Below are 26,303 nucleotides of genomic sequence, written 5' to 3'. Positions count from 1 at the left end.
TCAGTGGCACACGTTCGACGAGGTCAAAAGAACATTGCGGGCTGAGAACCTCAAATACATTATGCTATTTCCAGCAAAGTTGAGAGCATTGGACAATGGCAAGTCATGGTACTTTACTGTGCCCAATGTGGTATGGAACCGACTTGAAGGAGGGCGATAAGCCAATCGACAGGCATGACAAGGAAACAACCGACGACGCAGGGACCAGTAAGACGCTTCTACCCAGGGACTGCATGTTGGCGGCCCAGAATGAGGCCTCCCGTCAGAGACTGATCCCTTGAGCTCAACCAAATGAAGTGTGGGGGTGGGGAGAGTGCAGGGATATCCTTTAGACTGAAGGTAGGAATTGGAGACCTGAGAAGTAGCGGAGACGTTGAGTGCCGCAGCAGGTAAAAAGGCTCCTTCCACACTTGAGGATGATACTGGAGTGGGAGCTCTGACCCTGGCATACAGAAGGACATATACCTAAACAAATGACATAAGGAGGGCGGGAGTTCTGCTGTCTGTTCATAGGTGGCGCGCCAGCCAATCCCAGTTTATAAGATAATGGTTCTATAAATGCGACAGACGATCTGCAAATTGGGGAAGTGGGTTGTTTTAAACCTACAGTGCAGGGTGGCAGTGAGGGGGGTTTACACTAAGGGGACTGGTTCAAGAAGTTCAAAGTTATGTTTGTTTTATGTTTTTTGCGATCCATTCCAAACATGACATGATGGGCAACAGCAAAGGGATGAAGGGATAGGGAGGGAGATGGGGAGGAGGGACCGGACACCAATTACCTGACCACCAAAATGGCATCACAATCTACGGCCATATTGAAAATCCAGACATGGAATGTCAATGGAAGAGGGGATAGAAGTAAGCAGACCATGGTCCTTCAATACTTACTTAGGCACTCCCCTGATCTTGTCTTCTTGCAAGAGATGCACCTGCGAGACAACCACTATCTAGCACTAAACAGATTTGGGTACACCCTCCTAGCTCATGCGGGCTTTACGTCAGGCTCCAGGGGAGTGGTGATTTTGGTAAACAAACTCAGTAACCCTCTTGTTGAACTGCATCTAGCAGGATCCATTGGGGAGGTTTGTGGAGATGGATGTGACATGGAATGGTCGGAATCTAAACCTATGCTCCACATACATTCCACCAAAGGTGCACGCAGGGACCCTCCCCAAGCTACGCAAAACATTACTAGACATGCCTCATGGTGTGCTCATATTGGGAGGAGACATGAATGCTGTAATGTCCCACGAACTCGATAGGACTATGGTGTCTACCCGGGCTGGAGGGACAGAACCCTTACGGACCTTCGCGGAGGCGATGGGCCTCTCAGATCTATGGAGACTTCACAACCCGATCAGTGGACAATACACTCATATTTCTGTGGCACATGGCAGTGGGGCGCGTCTAGACTACCTCTTTACACAATGCATGCATTTGGGACACTTCCGCGGGGCACAACACAAGGCGAGGGGCATATCTGACCACTCACCAGTGGAGGTTCTGTTTCAGGGCTCTCCCAAAGACCATACCCTCTCACCATGTATAGCTCCCTGATATTTTAAGGACAAAGAATTTCAAGATAAGTTCATAGAGCGAATGCAGCAACATTGTGATGAAAATGCGGGATTGGTTAGATCGCATTGCATTTTATAGGAGGCATACAAAGTGGTGGCCAGGGGATATATACAGGCAGTGATAGGGGGACAGAGGAAAGAGAGGCGTTCCGGAGGTGATGAACTAGAACACGAATTTGACACCCTGGAACGAAAAATCTGGCATAATGGGACGGATTACCCCAAATTGAGACACAGGGTACACCTTAAGCAAAGGGAGCTCAGAGACCTAGAGGTCTAGAGGAAAACACGCAGTAGCCACGCAGAGGCTATACGATCTGGGAGACAAAGCTAATAGCCTTATTGCATGGTTGGAGAGGAGAGACAGAGAGCGGAACTGGGTTGCGGAGATCCGAGTGAATGACAGAACGAAACAAAGGTCCGGAACAGATATAGCTGAGGCCTCTGCATCCTATTATGAGTCACTATACCAATCGACGATGACTTTGACAGGAGAAGAGAGTGTTGAATTGCTCAGAGATATCTCTCTGCCGACACAGAGAAACCATTGACCAAGACTTGATGAAGGGAGAAATAGAAGGGTCTAATTACGGTCCTGCAGTCCGAGAAGTCTGCAAGCCCAAATGGGCTTCCTGCAGAACTCTTTAAATGTGTGGCAACAGGGGTGGCACAACCGATGTTAGATATGTTCCACACTGCATTGCAGGATGGAAATTTACCAGAATATCTAAGATTAGCCACAATCATGGTCATTCCAAAGAAAGAAATACCTTTAGAATTGTGCAGCTCCTACCGGCCCATTTCCCTACTTAATTTGGAATACAAGGTCCTGGCAAAGGTGTTATCAAATCAACTTGGCCCCATAATTTCTACCATAATCCACCCAGATCAGTCAGAATTCATGCCTCAGTGGAGCACCAGGCTGAACCTCAGATGCCTATATGGTGTAATGCATGCTACGGCGACAATTCCAACTGAACCTGCTGCAGTACTGTCACTGGATGCCCGCATGGCATTCAATAGCATTGAATGGGCCTACCTACACGCGGTCCTGTCCAGACTGAGTTTTGGATCGAAATTTTGTGCTTGGGTCTGCCTCCTCTATCGCGGCCCAATGGCCCGCGTTCGGGTCTCTAGATCATTCGATCTTCACAGGGGTACCCAACAGGGGTGTCCCCTGTCCTCCATGATCTTCAACATGGTGTTTGAACCACGTGCGGCATGGGTCCGAGAAGACCCCTTGATCCGAGGTATTGACATTGGGGGTGGGTGGGAGAAGCGTATTTCCCTGTACGCCGATGACGTATTACTATGCACATACAGACCTAGGCAGAAGTTTCACAGACTCATCAACATTCTCTGACTCTTTGGCAGCTACTCAGTGTACCGGATGAACTGGGATAAATCCCTCATTTTTAACCTAACTGGTGAAATCCCGCCACTCAAGGCTGACTGCGCGGCCCAAGTACAGCATGACAAGTTTAAATACTTAGGTATACAGATCACAAAGTTGGACCAGTACTTTGTACACCTAAATATACATCCCCAACTGATGAGGCTGCGTGGGGATGTAGCAGACTGACGGCGGCTACCGATATCCCTCATGGGTAGAGCAGTATTGTTCAAAATGAGGGCCCTTCTGCGTTTGCTCTATGCCTTACAGAACACCCCCTACAAGATCCTGGATACCTTCTTTCTGGCTATTGAAGGGGAGCAGTGCAACCTCCGGTGGGAGGGTGGCAAATAACGCATAGCACTGCGCAAACTTCAGCGAGGGGTTTTCGAGGGCGGACTGGCAGTCCAAGATATTTGTAGTTACTACCTGGCGGCCCAACTTATTAATGTTAACAGTTGGGCCTTCGGCATACGGGTTGATCGTCATGCAATGGGGAACGGAGGGAACTCTGCAGCCCTGTACCGCAGGGGCAGGGAAAGGTCTCTACTCGTTCATATGCAGGCGGTGGTACGAGCATGGCATGCAGCTACTAAATCACTAGGATGGGAGTCCAAACTGATAAAAGAAACACAGCTCTGGTAAAGTGATGCATTGGGCAAAGTGGGATGCCTGCAGGGCTTCTGTAGATGGAGCCTCATTGGCATAGATACCCTTGGGATATATGACAGAGTGGGACCATGGTCACCTTTGAAGAACTTTGGACAGAATACCTAATGGCCGACGGAGAAGGGCTTTGCTATCTACAACTGAGACATGCCCTACGCTGTCACATGCCAGAGGGAGAGTCGTTGCCCGACTACTCCCTGCTGGAGGACCAACTGTTAATCGATCCCATGATTGATAAAGCGGTTTCTCTCACATATCGGAAACTAATGAACAGTCTCCCAGACCCCCTGGGCCCACTGAGAAAAGCTTGGGAATCAGACTTGGGGCTGCTAGAGGACGATGATTGGTTGGAAGCAATTCAGATCCCCAAGGAGGTTGCCATATGAGCGCGATTCACACTAATCCAAATTCGAATTCTACATAGGTCGTACGCTCCCCGAACGTTCAAACACAGGCTAGGCAGATGAGATACAGACCAATGTACTATGGGGTTCGGGGAGACAGGTACTTTCTTTCACATCATTTGGGCGTGTCCTAAAATTCAGCGTTACAGGGCAGGAGTGGCCGGGGTGATGTCCAAAGTGACAGGCCAGCACATACACTTAGCCGCACATTGGCACTTGCTGGGAGTCACAGGAGATGTCAGGTGGCCCACACATAATAACATTTGGCCTATGCTAGCCTGAGGGGTGGCGAAACTAAACATAGCAAGGACCCAGGGGCGTAATACAGGCTCCCGCAGTCCCCGCAGTGCGGGGGGACCCCGAGGTGCAGGGGGCCTCCTCAGCACAATACTCAGGGCCAAGAGCTCTGGATTAAATCAGTAGTGGGGGCCCCTCTGTGTACATGGCAGGGGGGCCCACTCAACTTTTGCTACGCCACTGCAAAGACCCACCAAGACTTACCAACTGGAAGCAGAACCTAGACTGGTGCCAACAGGCAGAAAGAGTTGTGTATAAAAGTAGAGGTTCCCCCAAAAATTGAAAAAAATTTGGAGTCCATGGGAGAGATATAGAACCTAGTCGGGTGGGGGCGGTAGTGAAGGAACGCCCGAGAAACAACTGAAAGGCATAACTGGTACTACAACAGTGACCCCTGTCATGTGCATGCAATATTGTACTCCTGCTCCTGAAGTTGCCAAAATACATCTGCTGGTTGTTTTTTTAATGTAATGGTGGACCAGATTAATGTTTAATAAAAAGATGTTTTAAAAAAAATATTGATAATAAAAAACAAATATATATCTATATAAAAAAACACATATCAAATCATAATAGAAAATACTACAAAAACAGCACAATTAAAATATAAGTAACCATATAAATTATTTGATTTTATTTAAAGAAGTTAAATGATTTAAAACATTCAAAAATATCAACAATCCTATCTCAACAAAGGCAGGGCAAGTGCTGGACTTTGAAGGAGTCAGATTGACTATTCCCACTCCAGCGTAAGCAAAAGCAGGGAGTGCTGGACTTTGGAGCGGTTAGATTTATTATTCACACTCCAATCTGAGCAAACATTGGGAAAGTTTTGGGCTTTGGAAGAGTGGGATTTACTATTCACACTCCACTTCAAGCAAACGCAGAGAAAGTGTTGGAATTTGGCGAGTTTAGATTTACAATACCCACTTCAACATAAACAACAGTAGAGAAATTGTTTGACTTTGGAGGGATTAGATTTACTATTACCTCTCCAATTTAACCAACGGTAGGGAAAGCGTTGCACTGTAGTGGACTTAGATTCACTATTCCTACTCCTATCTGACCAACAGTAGGTAAAGTTTAGGACTTTGGAGGGGTGAAATGTACTATCCCCACTCCAGCATAAACAAAAGCAGAGAGAGATAGTGTTGGAGTTTTCAGATTAGATTTTCTTTTCTCAGTCCAGCGTAAAAACTAGGGAAGGTGTTGGATTTTAGAGGGATTAGATTTGCTATGCCCACTCCAGTCTGAGCAACAGTGTTGGAGTTTAGAGAGCTAAAATTTACTATTCCCACTTCAATATCAGCAAAAGCAGGTAAAGTGTTGGACTTTGGAGAGGTTAGATTTGCTATTCCCACGCCAATATAAGCAAAAGTAGGGAAAATGGTGGACTTCGGAGGGTTTAGGGCTCAGAGTTCACGGAACTCCTTGTGACCTGCATTAACCTTATATACAGAAGGGGGTTCTTTATCCCATATTTACTTACTTATATGTTTCTTTCCACCAGCCCTCTTCATCGATAGGTCTTTAGTTGTATCATTTATATCTTTTTAGTTCCGCTCACTACAGCCCACTTCAATCATTGACTAATTTCCCTGTGAGTGACAACATTCTGCCTTTTAACAAGGAGCACATTCACACCCAAATGATGTTGCTGAGGGCCTGACAGTTTCCACAACAATGTTTAAAACAAAACATGGCATAACAAAATGAACTGACAAAGCCAAAAGGCGGGCAGCTAAAGTCAGACTAACCGACTTTGCCAGTGCTTGTTTTAGTCTGCCAGCAAAGCTAAGTTCGAAAAAAGACCATGTGGTTGGTTTATTCTGCTTGGCTGCTAGTAGCCATTCAAAACCGCTTTGTAATGAACTGCCAACACATCACTTGCAGGTTGGTCACCTCACAGCATTCCTTTAACCAATTCAAAGCCCTGCATGCTGTCTAAACACTCTTTTTTCGCCCAATAGTAGGCTGAGTCAGATCCCCCCAAAAAAGTAGTCACATTGTAATTCACTTTCTTTTACCGTAAAATCAAAACCAGCATTGGCGAAGTCAATACGACTCGCCTTTGGGACCTATTGGCTTTGCCAATGGCTTTATCAACACGTTACTGTATATACATTGCATATTCTCTGTTAGCAAAGACTTTGAATTTGTTAACATTTGTAAACTCTCTTTGCTTTAGTGCAATTTTATAATGTAATTTACATTGACTTTACTAAGTGTTGGCAAAGCCAAGACGTGTTGGCTCTTAAAGGCTGCGCTACCGGGTTTTCCAATGCTTGTATGGTACATGTGGGCCAAATCTCATTTATGTGCCATGGGGAATTCTGGTTGTGTGAGGGTGTTCATAACGAGGCATGATTGAGAGCTCTGGCACTGAGGCTGTAGGCAGTGTGAGTCAGTGGGCTATAACAGTGTTCAGATTACATGCTCATCCACTCCTTGGCCTCTCTCCAGTGTGCACATAGTAATGGTCATATATATACCATTTGTAATTACCAAATATGATTATTCAGAAGCTCACAAAACCAATAATTCAATCTTGTTTTAGGCATGTGTTTTTTGTTTTGTGATATGTCTGCATGTAAAAGCAGAAAACTACCACAGAGGCACCTAAACGCTATTCATGCAGCATGCTGTATAAAGCACAGGATTGTAATTCACATGTTTTAAGCCAGGCCCATTTGTACGTGGTCACTCCCCCTCTAGCGAACCCCCTCCCCCCCACACCTTTTTCATCCTACTTAAAGCAGTGTGGTCCACTTTTGCCTACAGAAGCTAGAAGCTGCCCCATAGCGGAGAATTAAAAATTGTGATGTAAAGCTGTGGAGTCCTTGGATTCAAATCACACCCTGCAGTGTTTCTCATAGTGCAGCAGCACAGCTGAGATGCGTATCACAGGGGATAGTTGTGTGCTTCAGTGAAAGAAAGCTGGAGATGCGTATCACAGGGGATAGTTGTGTCCTTCAGTGAATGAAAGCTGGAGATGTGTACCACAGGGGATAGTTGTGTACTTCAGTGAAAGAAAGCTGGAGATGCGTATCACAGGGGATAGTTGTGTACTTCAGCGAAAGAAAGCTGGAGATGTGTATCACAGGGGATAGTTGTGTACTTCAGTGAATGAAAGCTGGAGATGTGTACCACAGGGGATAGTTGTGTACTTCAGTGAAAGAAAGCTGGAGATGCGTATCACAGGGGATAGTTGTGTACTTCAGCGAAAGAAAGCTGGAGATGTGTATCACAGGGGATAGTTGTGTACTTCAGTGAAAGAAAGCTGGAGGTACGTATCACAGGGGATAGTTGTGTACTTCAGTGAAAGAAAATTGGAGATGCGTATCACAGGGGATAGTTGTGTACTTCAGTGAAAGAAAGCTGGAGATGCGTATCACAGGGGATAGTTGTGTACTTCAGCGAAAGAAAGCTGGAGATGTGTATCACAGGGGATAGTTGTGTACTTCAGTGAAAGAACGCTGGAGATGCGTATCACAGGGGATAGTTGTGTACTTCAGTGAAAGAAAGCTAGAGATGCGTATCACAGAGGATAGTTGTGTACTTCAGTGAAAGAAAGCTAGAGATGCGTATCACAGGGGATAGTTGTGTACTTCAGTGAAAGAAAGCTGGAGATGTGTATCACAGGGGATAGTTGTGTACTTCAGTGAAAGAAAGCTGGAGCTGTGTATCACAGGGGATAGTTGTGTACTTCAGTGAAAGAAAGCTGGAGATGCGTATCACAGGGGATAGTTGTGTACTTCAGCGAAAGAAAGCTGGAGATGTGTATCACAGGGGATAGTTGTGTACTTCAGCGAAAGAAAGCTGGAGATGTGTATCACAGGGGATAGTTGTGTACTTCAGCGAAAGAAAGCTGGAGATGTGTACCACAGGGGATAGTTGTGTACATCAGCGAAAGAAAGCTGGAGATGTGTATCACAGGGGATAGTTGTGTACTTCAGTGAAAGAAAGCTGGAGATGCGTATCAAAGGGGATAGTTGTGTACTTCAGCGAAAGAAAGCTGGAGATGCGTATCACAGGGGATAGTTGTGTACTTCAGCGAAAGAAAGCTGGAGATGTGTACCACAGGGGATAGTTGTGTACATCAGCGAAAGAAAGCTGGAGATGTGTATCACAGGGGATAGTTGTGTACTTCAGCGAAAGAAAGCTGGAGATGTGTACCACAGGGGATAGTTGTGTACTTCAGCGAAAGAAAGCTGGAGATGCGTATCACAGGGGATAGTTGTGTACTTCAGCGAAAGAAAGCTGGAGATGTGTATCACAGGGGATAGTTGTGTACTTCAGCGAAAGAAAGCTGGAGATGTGTATCACAGGGGATAGTTGTGTACTTCAGTGAAAGAAAGCTGGAGATGTGTATCACAGGGGATAATTGTGTACTTCAGTGAAAGAAAGCTGGAGATGTGTATCACAGGGGATAATTGTGTACTTCAGTGAAAGAAAGCTTGGGATGTGTGTCACAGGGGATAGTTGTGTACCTCAGTGAATGAAAGCTGCAGATGTGTAACACAGAGGATAGTTGTGTACTTCAGTGAAAGAAAGCTAGAGATGCGTATCACAGGGGATAGTTGTGTGCTTCAGCGAAAGAAAGCTGGGGATGCGTATCACAGGGGATAGTTGTGTACTTCAGTGAAAGAAAGCTGGAGCTGTGTATCACAGGGGATAGTTGTGTACTTCAACGAAAGAAAGCCAAGGGCCCAACCTCCTCCACTACCACACACCAGACCCTAATTGTAGGTCCCAGGGTTCTTGCAGCTACAACTCCCCTTAAGGAGTGGAGCTGAAGACAGTATTTGTGCTGTGGTGAAGTTGATCTAAAAGTCATGCAGGTCATGTGCTCCCTGGCGAAGCAGGTCCAAATATCATCAGCTGCTCTGGGAGTCAACCACAAAGGGAGAAACACAGGCGAGAGTCAGCAATGTGGCACATGGGGGGTGGAAGCAATACAAAGAGCGGGGAGAAATCGCAGAGGACAGGGTGGGAGAAGCAAAAGGCGAGTGAGGAAGCAACACAGGAGCACAGGTGCAGGAAAGCAGGACAGAGGGCGCATGGAGGAAAGCAAAATAACGGGGAAAGACAACAACGTTGAGTGGGGGCAGAAAAGTAAACCAACATGAGAGCAATGGAAGCTGGCGGAGAGAAGCAGACAGGAAAAAAAGAGTGCTAAATGGGACATTGAGGGCGAAGAAAAGCACACTAGTGAGACCGCTGAAAAACACAGTCGCGGCCTGCATTAATCGCGGGTGGCGGGGGCGTCGCGCGGGAAGGCAGGGGGGTTAATAATAAAAAAAAATGTACCTGTCCGCCGGCCGGGTCCCGTGTTTTCTTGGCGCCAGTCCTGCTTGGGACCTGCTCCTGCTCACCTGCCTCTGGCAGGAACAGGAAGCAGGCGGCCTCTCTCCCCTCTTCTAAGCCAATCACAATGCTGCAATGGCATCGTTGTGATTGGTGGGGACACCGCCCAGCCAGGGGCTTACGGGGAGGTAATTTTCTCCATGTATGCTGCATTGCAGCCTGCATGGAGAAAGGGCAGAGTACGCATGACTGGTTTGGGCAGCCCCAGAGGGCTCACCAACAAGTAATTGCGCCATCAGGAGTGGACACACCAGTCCTCCCCTGCTCACAGAGCAGCTCTACGCACCCGCCCACCTGCAACCAAACCCTTCTGTTCTGGTTTCTCTCAGTTATTACCATTTTATATTTCTGCTTCTCGCGTAGTGCTTGAAAAATTTGCAGTGGAAGGATACACGTAATGCGTCCTTGCTCCAGAGGAGGGACAAACATAAGAGGAAGAAGTTCTCACACAAGCTAACGAATAAGAAGTGATGAAGCAAAGCTTCGCATATTTTGCGACTTGCTGTATTCATGAACCTCGTTTATGTGTAACAAGGTAATAATTGTACGTCTTACTAACGTTTATTTTATGTTTGAGTAAAGTTTATGAAGCTTGCCTATGTGTATTTCTAATGCATTTAATCCGTGTACTTAAACATGGCCGCCGCTTGTATTTACTTACTGCGCATGCGTCAGCCACACTCACGTGTCCTGACGTGTCTGCAAAGTTGGAGGGAAATTTATGCGCATGCGTAATACATAGCTTTGCCTATAACGTGGTGCTGCTCGTGCCACTGCTCTCGTACCTGTTATGTGTAGCTAACATTTAGACTGCATAAGTATATTTCTTAGTAATAAGTTGAAAGTACAAACCCTGTGATGTGTTTTCATAATGTTATTTCTATGTATTAATTTGTTTTCGCTTGCTTTTCATGTACCGCGGGGAATGGGGGTCTGACGGCACCAAAAGCCATCTTGGAGGTCCCTTCTACGCATGTGCGACTTTCTGGGGCACCGACAACCTTGGCTGCTGGAACACCGCCAGTTGGCAGTGATGGGCAAGATGCTCCTGAGAACTGACCTGCGAACTCGGCTGGACGAAGTCATTTGTCCCTGTTCCGCTACATTGTACAATTGTCATTGTATTTCTGCGCAGTTTCTCATGGGAACCCCAATCTCGCTAGGCGGTACCCAGATATGTAAATGAAGCATCCAAATAGTGTGTTATGATTGGTGTGTTACCCAAAGCCTACCTTAGGACCAATCCAAATTGAGGGATTCTGACACTTTGCAACATTGGGGGGTGGTACACCGTCCCAAAAGAGTATATCTACCCTGGGTTCACCTAGGGAATTTGTCCGACTTGTCTGGTTTAGCTGACCTGTCACTGACCCATCGTACTCAATAGGTGACTGAAGATACAGAGCGCTGCGGAGCACTCTGTCCGAAATTGACCATAGACTAAGGTTCTACTGAGCCTTAAAAGTGCTGGCGAAGCACTTTGCTGGGAGTTCGCTGACCCAATCGGGGTCTTGATCGATAACTGCAGAGAGGGTGGAGCGCAGGCGTTGCTTCCAAACTGCGGGTGCGGTCCTGTCCTGAGCGGTCCTGTCCTGAGGGTTTGCTGTCCTGAGGTCCTGTCCTGATTCCTAATCTGAGGGTATCCTGTCCTGTCCTGGGTGTCCATTCTGCACCTGCTGTCCTTTGAGGGGTATCCTTCCTTGAGGGTTTCCTGTCCTTAACTGACCCTTGGCCAGGGTTTGGTTTCCACACCAGTCTAGGTAAATACTGATCTAAGTTCTTTAAACTTGCACCTTTCTATTTTTCTGTCTTTTGCTTTAATAAAGAGACACCTTTGCATATGTTGATTTTCCATGCTTTTGCCGCAGCCATTGAAACGTAAAGTCATTTGCATATTTCTTAAAATGTTCCCATGTTACCCTACCTTTAGAAATCATATTTTGCATTGCAGTTTGTCATTTTCTGATATGGTCTAGAACGGCCTTACTTAATTTGTCTAAAGAATCCTTGCCCTGAATGCATAGCGTTATTTGTTGCATCTCATATTAGCGTTTCTATGATTACCCTGACTTTATTTCTCTATAGTTATGTACTTTTCATTATCTTAGTTATTGATTGCCTTATTCTTGTAAGTTTAATGCTTGATGAAAACGAACTTTAGATAAAGCTTTTAAAACTTCCAGTTGTCCGTGGTCATTTACAACAGTATTGAATGTCATTTGAATTTGCATTTGCTGCCTTTCCTTTTACAGCTAGGCCCCTGATCCATTGAGTTCATAGGTACCCGTGTCGGTGGATGGTAAGTCGGGTACACTGAGTAATAACATTAGGGAACACACACAAATTGGTAGCAGCCCGTGAAGTCGCCTGGTCAATGAATAGTGTGAATTGAAAGTATATGGGCCCTGAAGCCGGAAACGGCGAAATCATTGGCTGGGTGACCTCGCGCGCTCTATCAGTTTTTCTGGTAGATCAGAGGATGGTTAGGGACTAGCTAAAGGTTAGGTAGGACTAGTTAGACTAGTTAAGTCGGTAGCTGCTAGTATATTAATGCTGCTAAAAGAGCGGCTGTTCAGAGAGACCTGATCACTCTCTTGTGAATACGCTGCTGAAATTCATGAACTGTTTTATTATTGTTATTCTTGTTCTTATCTTGTTATATGTATTAATCCATGCATTTGTAAACCGTCTTATTTTGTGTTGTCCAAACTCCCCGGGGAATTGAAAGGGCAAGTGGTGAATAGAATCCATTGTCCTGAGGTCGCAGGCTTAAGGAAAGTTAGGTGCAGGTTAGGATAACCGGGAAGCACTAACTAGGGTTTTTCTGAATACATGTGTGAATAAATGTCAGTAACGAGGTTCATTGGCAAAATTCCCATAGTGGCGTAACCTAGTAAGGGTCACATCGGAAGAGTAGTAGGTTCCTCGGAGCTTGGGTGAAAGCAGAGGGGTCCGCTGGGAAACCTTAGACTCGGATATATCCCGGAGAAGTGGATGAGTTTAGGGGAATAACAGGTTCACCGATGCTAGAGTGAAGGGTAGGCGGAAGAGATCTACCCGCAGTGCGTGAAAAGTAAATGGAAGTAGTTTACTTGCAGTAAAAGAAATCTGTCCTGTCTAGACACTTGAGCACTGTGGCGAATGTGTATTCGTTGTTAAATAACCAAGCACTGAGCACTTTAGAAAGAAAGAAAGTTTCCGTTACCTTGTGAAGGGAGGGAGTCAGCCGCGAAGCGTCTCTGACGTCACTCCGTGCCGCGCTGGGATTGGTAGAAACAGCGGGCGGGTAGCGGGGCTCGAATTGTAAAGGAGGGGTGAAGCGCCGAGGAGTGAGAACTGTCTCACGAAGGGGCCGCGCACCCATTGGTCGAAACTATTTGAACGCGTGCACCCCATTGGTCGCACGGAATTGCAAGGCGCATTCTGATTGGAGGTAACTTTGTAAACAGAGTTAAGCGTAGAAATCGTATGTGGCACTCGTATTGTCCAGAGACTAGACCCGATCCGAGAAACCAAGGGTTTGAAAGGGATCAGTGGAAAGCTAATAGATACGATATCATGTACGGAGCTAAGAGAAAGATGTCCCTTGTAAGTAGGGTAAAGAATTATTTCAAAACGGACAAACCGATTAAGTCTAGAGAGGGCGTTATTGTCCCGCCACCGAATACTCCCGCCTCATTCATGATGTTTGACCGAGGGTACAATACCTGTGTGTGGTTGGAGAATTGGGTAAAGTACACAAAAGATGACGGAATATTGGCTTTTCCGTTAGATGGTACTTTTAATGGTAGGATTTTATTTAATTTGAGAACCCGAATGAATGAATTGCATCCCAGACCAAGACTAACGCAGTATGAGGCATTAGAGGAATGGGAGATTTCGAAAGAGAAAAACCCCGAATGGACAAAGGTCTGACCAAGTGGTACCCAAGGCTGAAACAAGAGACTAGGGACAAAAGGATGAAACAGTGGAGACAGAGCATGATTGTTGAGGGTCTGTTTCCCATGATGCCAGCAGGTAACCCTTCAGTGGGAGAGAAAAGGACAGAAAAGAGTAAGCATTGGGGAGCCCTTGGGGAGTCAGACGATGAATTATTAGATGACATCTTTACGAGAAGCCCACCACCTTATAATGAGGGAACCCGACCTTCCAGTACAGGAGAGAATCCCCAGCGTCCATCTATTAAGGAGGAGGACAGATCCCTATGTAGGGGGGGAGGTGGTCAGGTACTGCCTTATTTTGAGAATCCCGGACCCGCGGAGGCGCGAAATATATATCCTGGTATGCCCGTGAGCCCGGAGGAAAAATATTCCCGTGAAAGAGCCTTCTTCCCCCGACCTCGTTATGAGAACGAAGAAAAGCCAGTAAATGCAGGAGTGCCCTTCTTGCAGCCTCCATATGGGGAAGAGCGTAGGTCATTTGGCACAGGAACTTTGTTCCCAAAACCAAATTATGGTGGGGGACCAAGTGAAACGCATCCTACTGCCCCGAGTTTTACTCCTCACCTGACACCACAGATAATGCCTGAACGAACATTAGGAAGAATACTAGATGAAAGGGAGCAAGAGGCCATAGCTAGACAGAGGACAGAAATAATTCAGAAGATCTCCCAGTTAAATACCAGTCCTGAAGCTTTGACTATTCCGGTAACAATCGGACCCGTAGTTCCGTTGTACGGGAATAATCAAGGAGGTCTGAACCCTCCAGTTATGAACCCGATAATGGCCCCGCCGAGGCAAGAGCCCCTACTGATAGACGATCAGTCCAGTGAGTGCGAGTCCGAAGTTGTGTTCTTGGACCTGCCCAACAAACAGACCGGGAAGGGAGTGCAGAAGAGGCATAATCCTTTTGATGCGAAAGAAATTAAATTAGAATCAGCAACAGGTACTAGGAGTGTTTCTTTGGTAACCCCGGAAGAGATTGAAAGTTGGAGTCGTGATTTAGAAAAACAGGCTCCGCAAACGAAACCTTTAGACCTCTACAAGCTGAGGGTAGAAATAGAGGAATTGATGGCAGGAAATGTGGGGTTAGACAGATTAAACACCTATTCTGAAGAAGAATTGCTGTTTATGTGTAAAAACCTTACCAGAAGTACCAGGGTGCTCCACGAAAAGCTGACAGACACCGCAGCTAGTATGGGGGTAGATATTTCAAGATCCAAGCCCCTACAAAAGCCTTACAGAGCTGAATTTTCAGACAAGGATTTAGAGAACCTGAATGTGTCAGGGAAGAAGGTACAGATTAAAGAATTGCTTGCAGTTTTGCAAAAATGGGGAGACGTGGAAAGATGGAGAAGCAGGTGGGCACGAAAGAAAGATGAGGCTCGATCTAGACAAGCTACCCCTGAGTTCCCTTTGAGAGAAGTAGACAAGCCCGAAACATTATGCCCCATGCGTGAAGTACCAGGTGGGAGGTATGTGCACGTTCCATGGTCCAGGCAGGATATTGTGTCCTTTACTAACGATTTTCCGAAATTGCGCGAGAAGCCAGTTGAATGGTACCGGCAAGTGGAAAGGTTCGTAAAGGTGCAAAAATGCCTGTGGAAAGACCTGGATGGGTTTTTCGACATTGTGGTCCCGGTCGATCTATGGACCGAGTGTAAAATAGCCATAGCTTGGCCTAGTGAGGAGTACACAAGAGATAAAGAAACAGGGGAACCTTCGAAGGAAGTCATGAGAAAATATGAGCAGGTAATTCAGCACTTGAAAGAAAAGGTGCCCGCAAAGGAAACTGATTGGACCAGGATAGATAGAACAACGCAGGAAAGGGATGAGACAGTGCACTCCTATTATGAAAGGCTGTTGCAGGTGTTTAAAACCTACAGTGGTATAGATAACATCGAGATGAAGGATATGACGCACTTTATTTACAGGTTTGTAAACGGTTTAAGACCTGAAATTTGTCAGTGGATAAAAGATAACAAAATCTGTTGGCACTCCAAAAAGGTAGACGAGGTCCTGCGGTACGCAAAGTACTGCGAGGACGAAATGGCAGAAAAGAAAAAGGCTCTCAAGGAGAAGGTGATGTGGGCTCAGGTGAAGCTCGCAGAACAGCAGGAAAAACAGTTGAGTAACATGGTCAAAAACACTCAGAACCAAGGTCCTGGGGGTGGGGGAGGAGGTAAGCCCCGGCCCAAAATGAGTAGGGAGGAGGCTATGAAGAAATTTCCCTGTCATCAGTGCGGCGAAATTGGACACTGGCGTAACGAGTGTCCTTACTTGCCGGATGATAACCCCAAAACACCTGATTTAACTCCACAGACGCAGAAAGAAAGACCAAGAAAGACTCAACCACAGGTAAAAACAGTTCAGGTGCCCCGAGCACCAAAGCAAGTATACAAGGGAAAACAAGCAGAGGGAGATGAGATAGAAGTCTGGGAAAGCAATGAGAACAGAAATGCAGCAACTTCGCAGTATCTATTGAATGATACCTTCCTTTGTGATGACCAGTACTGACGGGGCCTGAGAGGGGAGGACGAGGAGTGCGTACTTGGCGCCTCCTTGCCGGTAGACCAGTCCGGACCATACATTGAAGGAAAGGTTGACGGAAATGATGTCACTTTTCTGTTGGACACTGGCGCTACCCGTTCTACTGTGAGAACAGTGGACGTTCCAAACCTACCCCTCTCGGGAGAAGCCATCCAAGTAGTGGGTGTATCTAATCAATTGATTAGTACTCCTGTTACCAAGCCCATGGAGATCTCAATTGGAAACTTTAAGGAAATGCATAGATTTGTCGTTTGTGACACCAGTCCAGTAAACTTACTGGGACGTGATTTGCTGTGCAAAATGAACTGTACCATCTTTTGCACACCAAAAGGCGTTGAAATTCAGACCCCAGATGAAGACGGCATTTATAAATTAATGCTGATCAGACCGGACTCAGAGATTAAACGAATGACTGTACAGGATTTGCCCAAAGAACTCCAAGAAGCAGTGAAGCCAGAGGTGTGGGACTTTACTGGGAAAGATGTAGGGTTAATGAAAAATGTGGACCCCATACAGATAGCGATCAAGGACAATGCAGTATACCCCAATACTAAACCCTACAGAATGAATGCAGAAGTGAAAGCTGGTGTTACTATGGAAATACAGAAATTGCTAGAAGGAAACATCATACAGGAGGTAATGAGTAGCCCATGTAACTCCCCGTTTATGGGCATCAAGAAGCCTAGTGGCAAGTACAGAGTAGTGCAGGATCTACGAAAAGTCAACAAGATAGTAGTCCCTTGCTGCCCTATTGTCCCGAACCCAGCAGTGATTCTGTATCAGATTCCCTGGGATGCTGAGTGGTTCACTGTGATAGACCTATGTCATGCATTCTTTTCCATTCCCTTGCATCCAGATAGCAAATTTCTTTTCTCATTTGCCTTCAATGGTCACGTGTATTGCTGGAACAGGGTCCCTCAAGGGTACACAGAGAGCCCCTCTATCTTTAATCAGATCTTGAAAAAATGTTTGGAAACTTTGGTCTTACCTGGAAACTCTGTCCTAGTGCAATACATAGACGACCTCTTGGTGGCATCTAAAAGTCATAGGGATTGTGTGATTGACACCATTGCCCTACTGAATCACCTGTGTGAGAAGGGACACAAAGTGGCCCCTGACAAATTACAGTTCTGTGCAAAATCAGTAAAATATCTGGGGCACCAGATAGAGAAAGGTGTCAGGAAAGTGACATCCGAGAGAGTGAGAATAATTCAAAAGATGCAGTTACCCCGTACTCAGAAAGAGATCAGAATATTCCTGGGTGTGATAGGATACTGCAGGCAGTGGATTCTGGGATTTGCAGTCCTAGCTAGGCCTTTGATAAAAATGACCAAGAGAGGAACACCAGATATTGTAGAATGGGATGATGAAAGCTTAACAGCCTTCACCAAACTGTGAGATTGTCTGTGTACATCCCCTGCATTGGGAATGCCAGACTATTCCAAGGAGTTTGCCCTATTCTGTGACACTCGCGATAATTGCGCATTGTCAGTCCTGACACAAAATCATGGCACAACGAGAAGGCCTGTAGCATATTTCTCTGCCACCTTGGATCCAGTGGCTGCTGGATTACCAGGCTGTCTGAAAGCAGTAGCTGCTACCTGTGCCAGTTTAGAGCAGAGTGAGTCAATTGTCATGGGACATCCGGTAACTGTGTATGTCCCACATGGAGTGGTAATTTTATTGACCAGAACTAAAACTCAGTATCTCACCCCTAGTCGGCTGACTAAATACGAGAGGATTCTTGTGGGTGCTGCAAATGTAAACATTGTTAGGTGCAGTATTCTGAACCCAGCCACCTTACTCCCCGACCCAAAGGATATGAACGGGGGAGTGGAGGATGAGCATGATTGCATTGATTTAACAGAATTTAATACCAAGCCACGTCCAGACATTAAAGAAACACCATTGCCTGAGCATGACAAGGAATTGTTTGTGGATGGTTCATGTCTAAGGCATGAACAAGGAGGCCTGAGTGCTGCCTATGCGGTAGTCTCCTTAGACAAAATTGAAGAAGCAGGTTATCTATATCATATAAAGTCTGCACAAGTAGCCGAATTGATCGCTATGATAAAAGCCTGCCAAATTGGGAAAAACCTACGCATAACAGTGTATACTGACAGTCAGTACTGTTATGGGGTTGTGCATGACTTTGGCCAATTGTGGCTACAGAGGGAGTTCCTGACTTCATCGGGTACCCCTATTCGAAATGGAAAAGTTGTTCAAGACCTTTTAGAGGCAATCCAGTTACCAATGGAACTGGCAGTGGTAAAATGTGTTGCTCATAAGAAGGGCATTGACCTTGTATCACTGGGAAATGATTTTGCTGATCGAGTGGCCCAGTGGTGCGCCAGAGATCGGTATATCGTAAATCCAAAACGAGGAGGGCCAGGAACCAGCTGCCAACTTCAGGTGTTTGAAGAAGTGCCTACATGGGATGAAGTGAAAGAGTGGCAGCAGGCGGCACCTTGGCAAGAACGAGAGAAGTGGAAGGACGATGGGTGTAGACCAAGACGTGTGGATGGTGTCATCATAGGTCCAACTGGTATGCCTGTGTTACCTAGACACCTGCTTAGCACAATGGCGAGGTTGATACATGAGGGATCACACATTGGTAGGGACGCCATGATTCTAGTGTTCCAACAGACTTGGTACAGTAAAAAGTTCAGGAAAGTAGCAGAGTCCCTCTGCCAGAGGTGCCTGACATGTCAAAAGATGAACCCAGGGAAGAAGACTGTAGTGGAACTGGGGAAAATTGGGAGGTCCGGGGGTCCCTTTGTGAGAATACAGGTTGATTTCATCACCATGCCCCGTTGTGAAGGGAAGCGATATGTCCTTGTCTGTTTATTTTCAAAGTGGGTGGAAGCTTTCCCTACGCCCCAAAATGACGCAAAAACAGTAGCCAAGTGTTTATTAAAAGAACTGATACCTAGGTTCGGGGTTCCAGTCACTATTGAATCAGATCAAGGCTCACATTTTCATAATGAAGTGATTGACGAACTCTGTAAGGCCTTTGGAATTTCACAAAAGCTTCACTGTGCCTACCGTCCAGAGGCTTCTGGAGTGGTGGAACAAATAAATGGAACTATCAAAAACAGACTAGCAAAACTGTGTGATGCATCTAAATTGACCTGGGTGAAGGCCCTGCCCCTGGTCCTGATGGGACTCAGAAGTGTTCCTGACCGCAAGACAGGCCTAAGTCCCCATGAAATCATTATGGGAAGAGTGATGAGACAAGCATGGGTGCCAGGAAGCAAACTGTTGAGTATTACTGATGATTTGGTGCTTGAATACTGCAAGAGATTGGGTGACCAAGTGCGTTCTATCTCTCGCCAGATCGGAGAAGACGCCATCCTCAATCCAACGACTCCTCTCCACAAACTGGTCCCTGGAGATTGGGTCAAGATAAAGAAGCATACTCGGAAGAGCTGCCTGGAGCCCAGGTGGGGAGAGAAACGTCAGGTGATCCTGGTAACTACCACAGCAGTAAAGTGTGCAGGGGTTCCACGTTGGATACACGCCAGCCACACCCAGAAGGTATTACCAGACGGGAAGCCTGAAGCAGAAGGGCGTCCAGCAGAGGACTCTGCAGGAGCCAGACCGGAAGTAGCTGACGACGTACAGCCCAGTACCAGCCGAGCTGCAGAATCAGTGGACGTTGGCCCAAGAATAGTTGATAACGAACTACCAAGAGCCCAGCCTGCTGAAGGGGTCCAAGAAGCTGAGCCAGAAGTAGCTGAAGACGAGCTGCCTAGCATATGGCCAGAAGAGTGGATTCCATTGATTGATCTCACTGAAGACCCCATTCGAACAAGTGAGAGACTTTGGGAAGGTAGAGAGTGGACTAGAGAGGAAAAGAAAGGCACAGGCGAAGAACCTCAGAATCTTGAGATTCACATCAAAACTGAGGAAGGAGAAGGTCAGACAGGGACAGAACACGTGATTGATACAGAACAAGTGGATGCTGCAGAGCCAGTGCACAATACTGAACATGTGAAGGATACAGAGCAAGTGTTTGATACTCCTCCACTGACTCCTGATATCGAAAAGGGACAGACTAGACATAGTGTAATAATTCGAGCAGAAGAAAGTCCAGAGATCGAAGTGCTCGAACAGGATCAGATAGAATTAAAAGAACGTGTTCAGGAAACAGAGTCAGAGACACTTGAAGTGCAAACACATAATTTACCTGAACAAGGCCAGATTAGTAACCAGGCAGAAGAAATAGATGCGAGTCCTGGAATTAGTCAGATAGAAGAAGAAGGAACTGAAACAGAATCGCCAACCGTTAATGAGAACAAAAGGGCAAGAGAAGGAAACTAAGTCCAAGTACCAATCAAAAGACTTAAGAAAAGAAAGCATCTTGTGCCTAGATTCGTAAAGAAATTAAGACTAAGGATAAAGACGGTGGAAGAAAAACGTGCAGAAGAAAGGAGAAGTGCTCGCATAGCAGAGCAACAAGAAAGCACTTCCAAAAGAAGGAGTGATCGAATAAAAAGACAAAACAAGAAGTACAAGTCACCTGAATGGACACTTGTGTTAGAAGAACTTGAAGATCTTGATATAACTGACGTAAGCGACGGAGAGCCCGTCCCTGAGTACTCTGACGAAGAAGAAAAAGAGCCACCGTGAATTTGCACAAAGTAAGATACTCGTGTGAAGACACAAAGAGGGGTCGAGAAACTTCTTCTGAGCCAAAATGTCTGATTCAAACGTGAATGGTAGACCTAGTCGCAGCTGTTGCAAAACATGCTGCAAGGTATGTGTCTGTAGTGTAGTTGTCCTGATATTAGTTTGGATAGGACTAACAATTTTTATTCCTTTTGCTGTAAGTAAAGATACTAATATTGTCCCTACTGAAATTGTGAATACTGACAGTGAGGAGCTGACAACACAGAGTGTAGCAAGACATGAGAGAGCACTGAGACAAACAAAACAAGACTTAGAAGCATCAGATGAGGGAGGACTACATTTTCATGGAGTTAAGAACCGGACACACTTGAATGTTTTTGCAAACTTGTTAATACACTATGTAGAGACTATGGAAATTGAAGATTGCTATGTCTGCATGAAGCTACCTACCTCTGTAGCTGAAGGCGTGACATACCATCACTTGCCGCTGACATATGGAATCTCCTGTAGCATTTTAGCTAGTTTATTTTACAAAAGAGGACCGTTACAGTACTATTACTCTAATAATGACGTGATCTTTTCTGAACTTCCCATTCGTGGGAACTTGAATCCTGTACATACCAAAAGTGACGTAATACGATATATGGGAGACTACTTTCTGACTATAGGTAATATCGACATAGCTGACGCACACAGAGATAACTTGACTTGTTCTTTGCGTGAGCAGGAAAAGATGTTCCTGAACATGGCAGAGAAAAGGAGAATTAAAATACAAAAGAAGGCTAAAGACGAAAGTCAGAAAAAGCCAAGATGGGCAGAGAACATGGAAGGCACCTCATCTGGTGGGGCGGGTCCTGCTCTGTTGCTGGATTTTGAAAAGAAAGGCAAGCTATGTCTTCACCGCGAGAAGACTAGCTATTATAATAAAATTTTCATTGGTTCCAGTGAATGCGAACATAATTACAAGGTAATTGGAGGTTGGGGTTTCAAAAATGGGTCAGAGCCTGTGTTTCCTGGAATTTATTATATTTGTGGGGACAAGGCTTATTTCAAATTGCCGAATCACTGGTATGGAAGCTGCTATTTTGGCATTGTCTTCCCGAAAATATACCATGTGAATGGAGTTGCTGGAAGCAGTGAAAATACTAATGGCTTAGTGCGTAGTAAAAGAGAAAGTATAGGTGAAATTATGGGTAGTATTTTCAGTGCACTGATACCTGGAGTGGGAGTGGTTCTGAACACTCACAGAATTTGCAAATTGTCTACTATAGTAGATGTGTTGTCTACTGAGACAACTCATGGATTTCTGCTGGTCAATACTGAAATGGTTGCGATCAGATCAATGGTTTTGCAGAATCGACTTGCTCTTGATACCTTATTGGCGAAAGAGGGCGGAGTCTGCCGGATGTTGAAGGCGCAACATTGTTGCACTTATATTCCGGATAAAAGCGTACAGCTCAAAAGGTATGTGAAAAATATTACTAATTTGGCAAAGGAACTCAAACCACTCGAGGTTGATAGTGCCTGGAAGAGACTGGTAGATGGTCTCTCAAATGTAGGTCATTGGCTTGCTGGCGTAGGTAAAAGCTTATTGTTCAAAGTACTGATGCCAATTGGAATTATAGGTCTCATCCTATTCTTCATATTTGTCTGTTGCAAATGTCGGAAGCACACCAGAAAGCATGAAGTGAATGCAAGAGGGGTGAAACGAAGTGTGGATGAGCTCGAATTGGAAGAGATGAATAATCAGATCTATAAAAAGGTGAAGAGTTCTCACCCTACCAAAACTGAAAGAGAAAAGCTAGAGCGATTGTTGGAAGAGATAGAGCTGTATAAAGTGTGAAAGAAAGTTGGCATCTGGTTCCATTTATTTTGTGATGATAGTAAATATCATCAAAGAGGGGATTGATGAAGCAAAGCTTCGCATATTTTGCGACTTGCTGTATTCATGAACCTCGTTTATGTGTAACAAGGTAATAATTGTACGTCTTACTAACGTTTATTTTATGTTTGAGTAAAGTTTATGAAGCTTGCCTATGTGTATTTCTAATGCATTTAATCCGTGTACTTAAACATGGCCGCCGCTTGTATTTACTTACTGCGCATGCGTCAGCCACACTCACGTGTCCTGACGTGTCTGCAAAGTTGGAGGGAAATTTATGCGCATGCGTAATACATAGCTTTGCCTATAACGTGGTGCTGCTCGTGCCACTGCTCTCGTACCTGTTATGTGTAGCTAACATTTAGACTGCATAAGTATATTTCTTAGTAATAAGTTGAAAGTACAAACCCTGTGATGTGTTTTCATAATGTTATTTCTATGTATTAATTTGTTTTCGCTTGCTTTTCATGTACCGCGGGGAATGGGGGTCTGACGGCACCAAAAGCCATCTTGGAGGTCCCTTCTACGCATGTGCGACTTTCTGGGGCACCGACAACCTTGGCTGCTGGAACACCGCCAGTTGGCAGAGATGGGCAAGATGCTCCTGAGAACTGACCTGCGAACTCGGCTGGACGAAGTCATTTGTCCCTGTTCCGCTACATTGTACAATTGTCATTGTATTTCTGTGCAGTTTCTCATGGGAACCCCAATCTCGCTAGGCGGTACCCAGATATGTAAATGAAGCATCCAAATAGTGTGTTATGATTGGTGTGTTACCCAAAGCCTACCTTAGGACCAATCCAAATTGAGGGATTCTGACACTTTGCAACATTGGGGGGTGGTACACCGTCCCAAAAGAGTATATCTACCCTGGGTTCACCTAGGGAATTTGTCCGACTTGTCTGGTTTAGCTGACCTGTCACTGACCCATCGTACTCAATAGGTGACTGAAGATACAGAGCGCTGCGGAGCACTCTGTCCGAAATTGACCATAGACTAAGGTTCTACTGAGCCTTAAAAGTGCTGGCGAAGCACTTTGCTGGGAGTTCGCTGACCCAATCGGGGTCTTGATCGATAACTGCAGAGAGGGTGGAGCGCAGGCGTTGCTTCCAAACTGCGGGTGCGGTCCTGTCCTGAGCGGTCCTGTCCTGAGGGTTTGCTGTCCTGAGGTCCTGTCCTGATTCCTAATCTGAGGGTATCCTGTCCTGTCCTGGGTGTCCATTCTGCACCTGCTGTCCTTTGAGGGGTATCCTTCCTTGAGGGTGTCCTGTCCTTAACTGACCCTTGGCCAGGGTTTGGTTTCCACACCAGTCTAGGTAAATACTGATCTAAGTTCTTTAAACTTGCACCTTTCTATTTTTCTGTCTTTTGCTTTAATAAAGAGACACCTTTGCATATGTTGATTTTCCATGCTTTTGCCGCAGCCATTGAAACGTAAAGTCATTTGCATATTTCTTAAAATGTTCCCATGTTACCCTACCTTTAGAAATCATATTTTGCATTGCAGTTTGTCATTTTCTGATATGGTCTAGAACGGCCTTACTTAATTTGTCTAAAGAATCCTTGCCCTGAATGCATAGCGTTATTTGTTGCATCTCATATTAGCGTTTCTATGATTACCCTGACTTTATTTCTCTATAGTTATGTACTTTTCATTATCTTAGTTATTGATTGCCTTATTCTTGTAAGTTTAATGGTTGATGAAAACGAACTTTAGATAAAGCTTTTAAAACTTCCAGTTGTCCGTGGTCATTTACAACAGTATTGAATGTCATTTGAATTTGCATTTGCTGCCTTTCCTTTTACAGCTAGGCCCCTGATCCATTGAGTTCATAGGTACCCGTGTCGGTGGATGGTAAGTCGGGTACACTGAGTAATAACATTAGGGAACACACACAAATTGGTAGCAGCCCGTGAAGTCGCCTGGTCAATGAATAGTGTGAATTGAAAGTATATGGGCCCTGAAGCCGGAAACGGCGAAATCATTGGCTGGGTGACCTCGCGCGCTCTATCAGAAGCAGCAAATGAGAGTGACAAAATAGGCAACCAACGGTAAGAAATGGGCGGCCTCCAAGCCCTCTGTAAGCTAGCAATACATTTCGCAACAGACAGCGCATGCGCTGTCTAGTAGGCAAGACCCAAAATAATTGTGCAACCCTACTAGTGATAATGTCTTTTACTGAAAAAAGTATGTTACCTATTTAGCAAAAAGTTTCAACAATACTATTTCATGTAATAAACTCGAGCAGTTGAAGTAATGATTACTTAAAGTGTAGTTTAAATCAGATTTTAAGAATATATCCTGTGGCAGGTTCCAGTAGTGGCTGCTATGGGACAGCAGAGGTGAGACGGGGAAGGGGGGTTAAAAAAATGAAAATGTAAACTCACCTATCAGCGGCCGCCTCTCCTCCGTCCTTCATGCCACGACGAACAGGAACAGGAAGCACCCAGGCTTCCAGACTCCTCTAGACAATCACAACACTGCTGATAGCAGCGTCATGATTGGTCTGAGCGCCGTGGTTCAGCGCTCAGATGGGGACTGGGAGCCTGTGCATGTTCTCCACCCAGACTGTGCGTTACAGCCGGTGGAGAATGCAAAGTGCGCCTGACTGTTTGGCCGGCCCAAGACGGCCGGCCAAACCGTCATGCACACTTGGAGAGCGCCTACCGTTCCTCCCTCGCTCTGTGGGCAGCCCCGCCCGTACCTACAGAGCCGCTAGGTAAAAATGAATGATAATGACATGGCGTTATTATCATTTCATTTTATTTTTCTTGTGGGACGACGGTCCTCCGCCTTAGCTGAGGAGCCGCCCTTCAGTCAGGTTCTGTTAGGAACACGGTTGCATAAATCATATTTGTCAAATAAACATGACTATAACTGAGTGGTGTTTGTGGTCAGATAGAATATGTTGTTGCAGTGGACCTTTGGTAAACAAGCGAGAAGCTCCATACTTAAAGCCGAAACCAACAAAAAACTACACATAAAAGGAAAATGTCTGAAGATCGATTTTTTCCTAATGGTTGAGGCTGGAACCCCCGGCTCCCACCTCCACGGATTCTCCAAGGCTCTCTCCAATCACTCGTGGCAGCCAATTAACTATGCTCTTGCACTAGAGAAGGCCAAATATCTTAGTAATTACTCAGGTTTAATCAGCAGGAAGGCTCTCCGGGGAGTCATTCCGTGCAGTGCAGATAGAAGAAAACATATGTATCGCACACCCACGCGCGATTGTGATATCTGTGAAATGCTGCTGTCTGACGCTGCATCTCAATAGCATCCACGGCAAGGAAAGGCAGTCACACAGTCGCCCTCTGCTGGTATGACAATGTCACTATTATAGACTATTGCATTTGCGTTTAGGCAAAATCCTCTACTAATGTCTGACTATAGATAAAGACGGTATCTTAATGCGTAAACCTGCTTTGTGTATGGGTTTGTTTTCACAGTTTTTAATTGAATGGACTTAAATCTGCATTGAGAAAATACAATAAAATGTCAACATTAAAAACATCTAAGATACGATTAACCTATACCTTGGTATTTACACATTTAGCACACAGAATAAAAATACATTTATTTGGCCCGTCACAAAG

Source organism: Lissotriton helveticus, chromosome 8, assembly GCF_964261635.1.
Source record: "Lissotriton helveticus chromosome 8, aLisHel1.1, whole genome shotgun sequence".
In the NCBI taxonomy this organism is placed as follows: domain Eukaryota; kingdom Metazoa; phylum Chordata; class Amphibia; order Caudata; family Salamandridae; genus Lissotriton; species Lissotriton helveticus.
Note: the sequence above shows the minus strand (reverse complement) of the source record.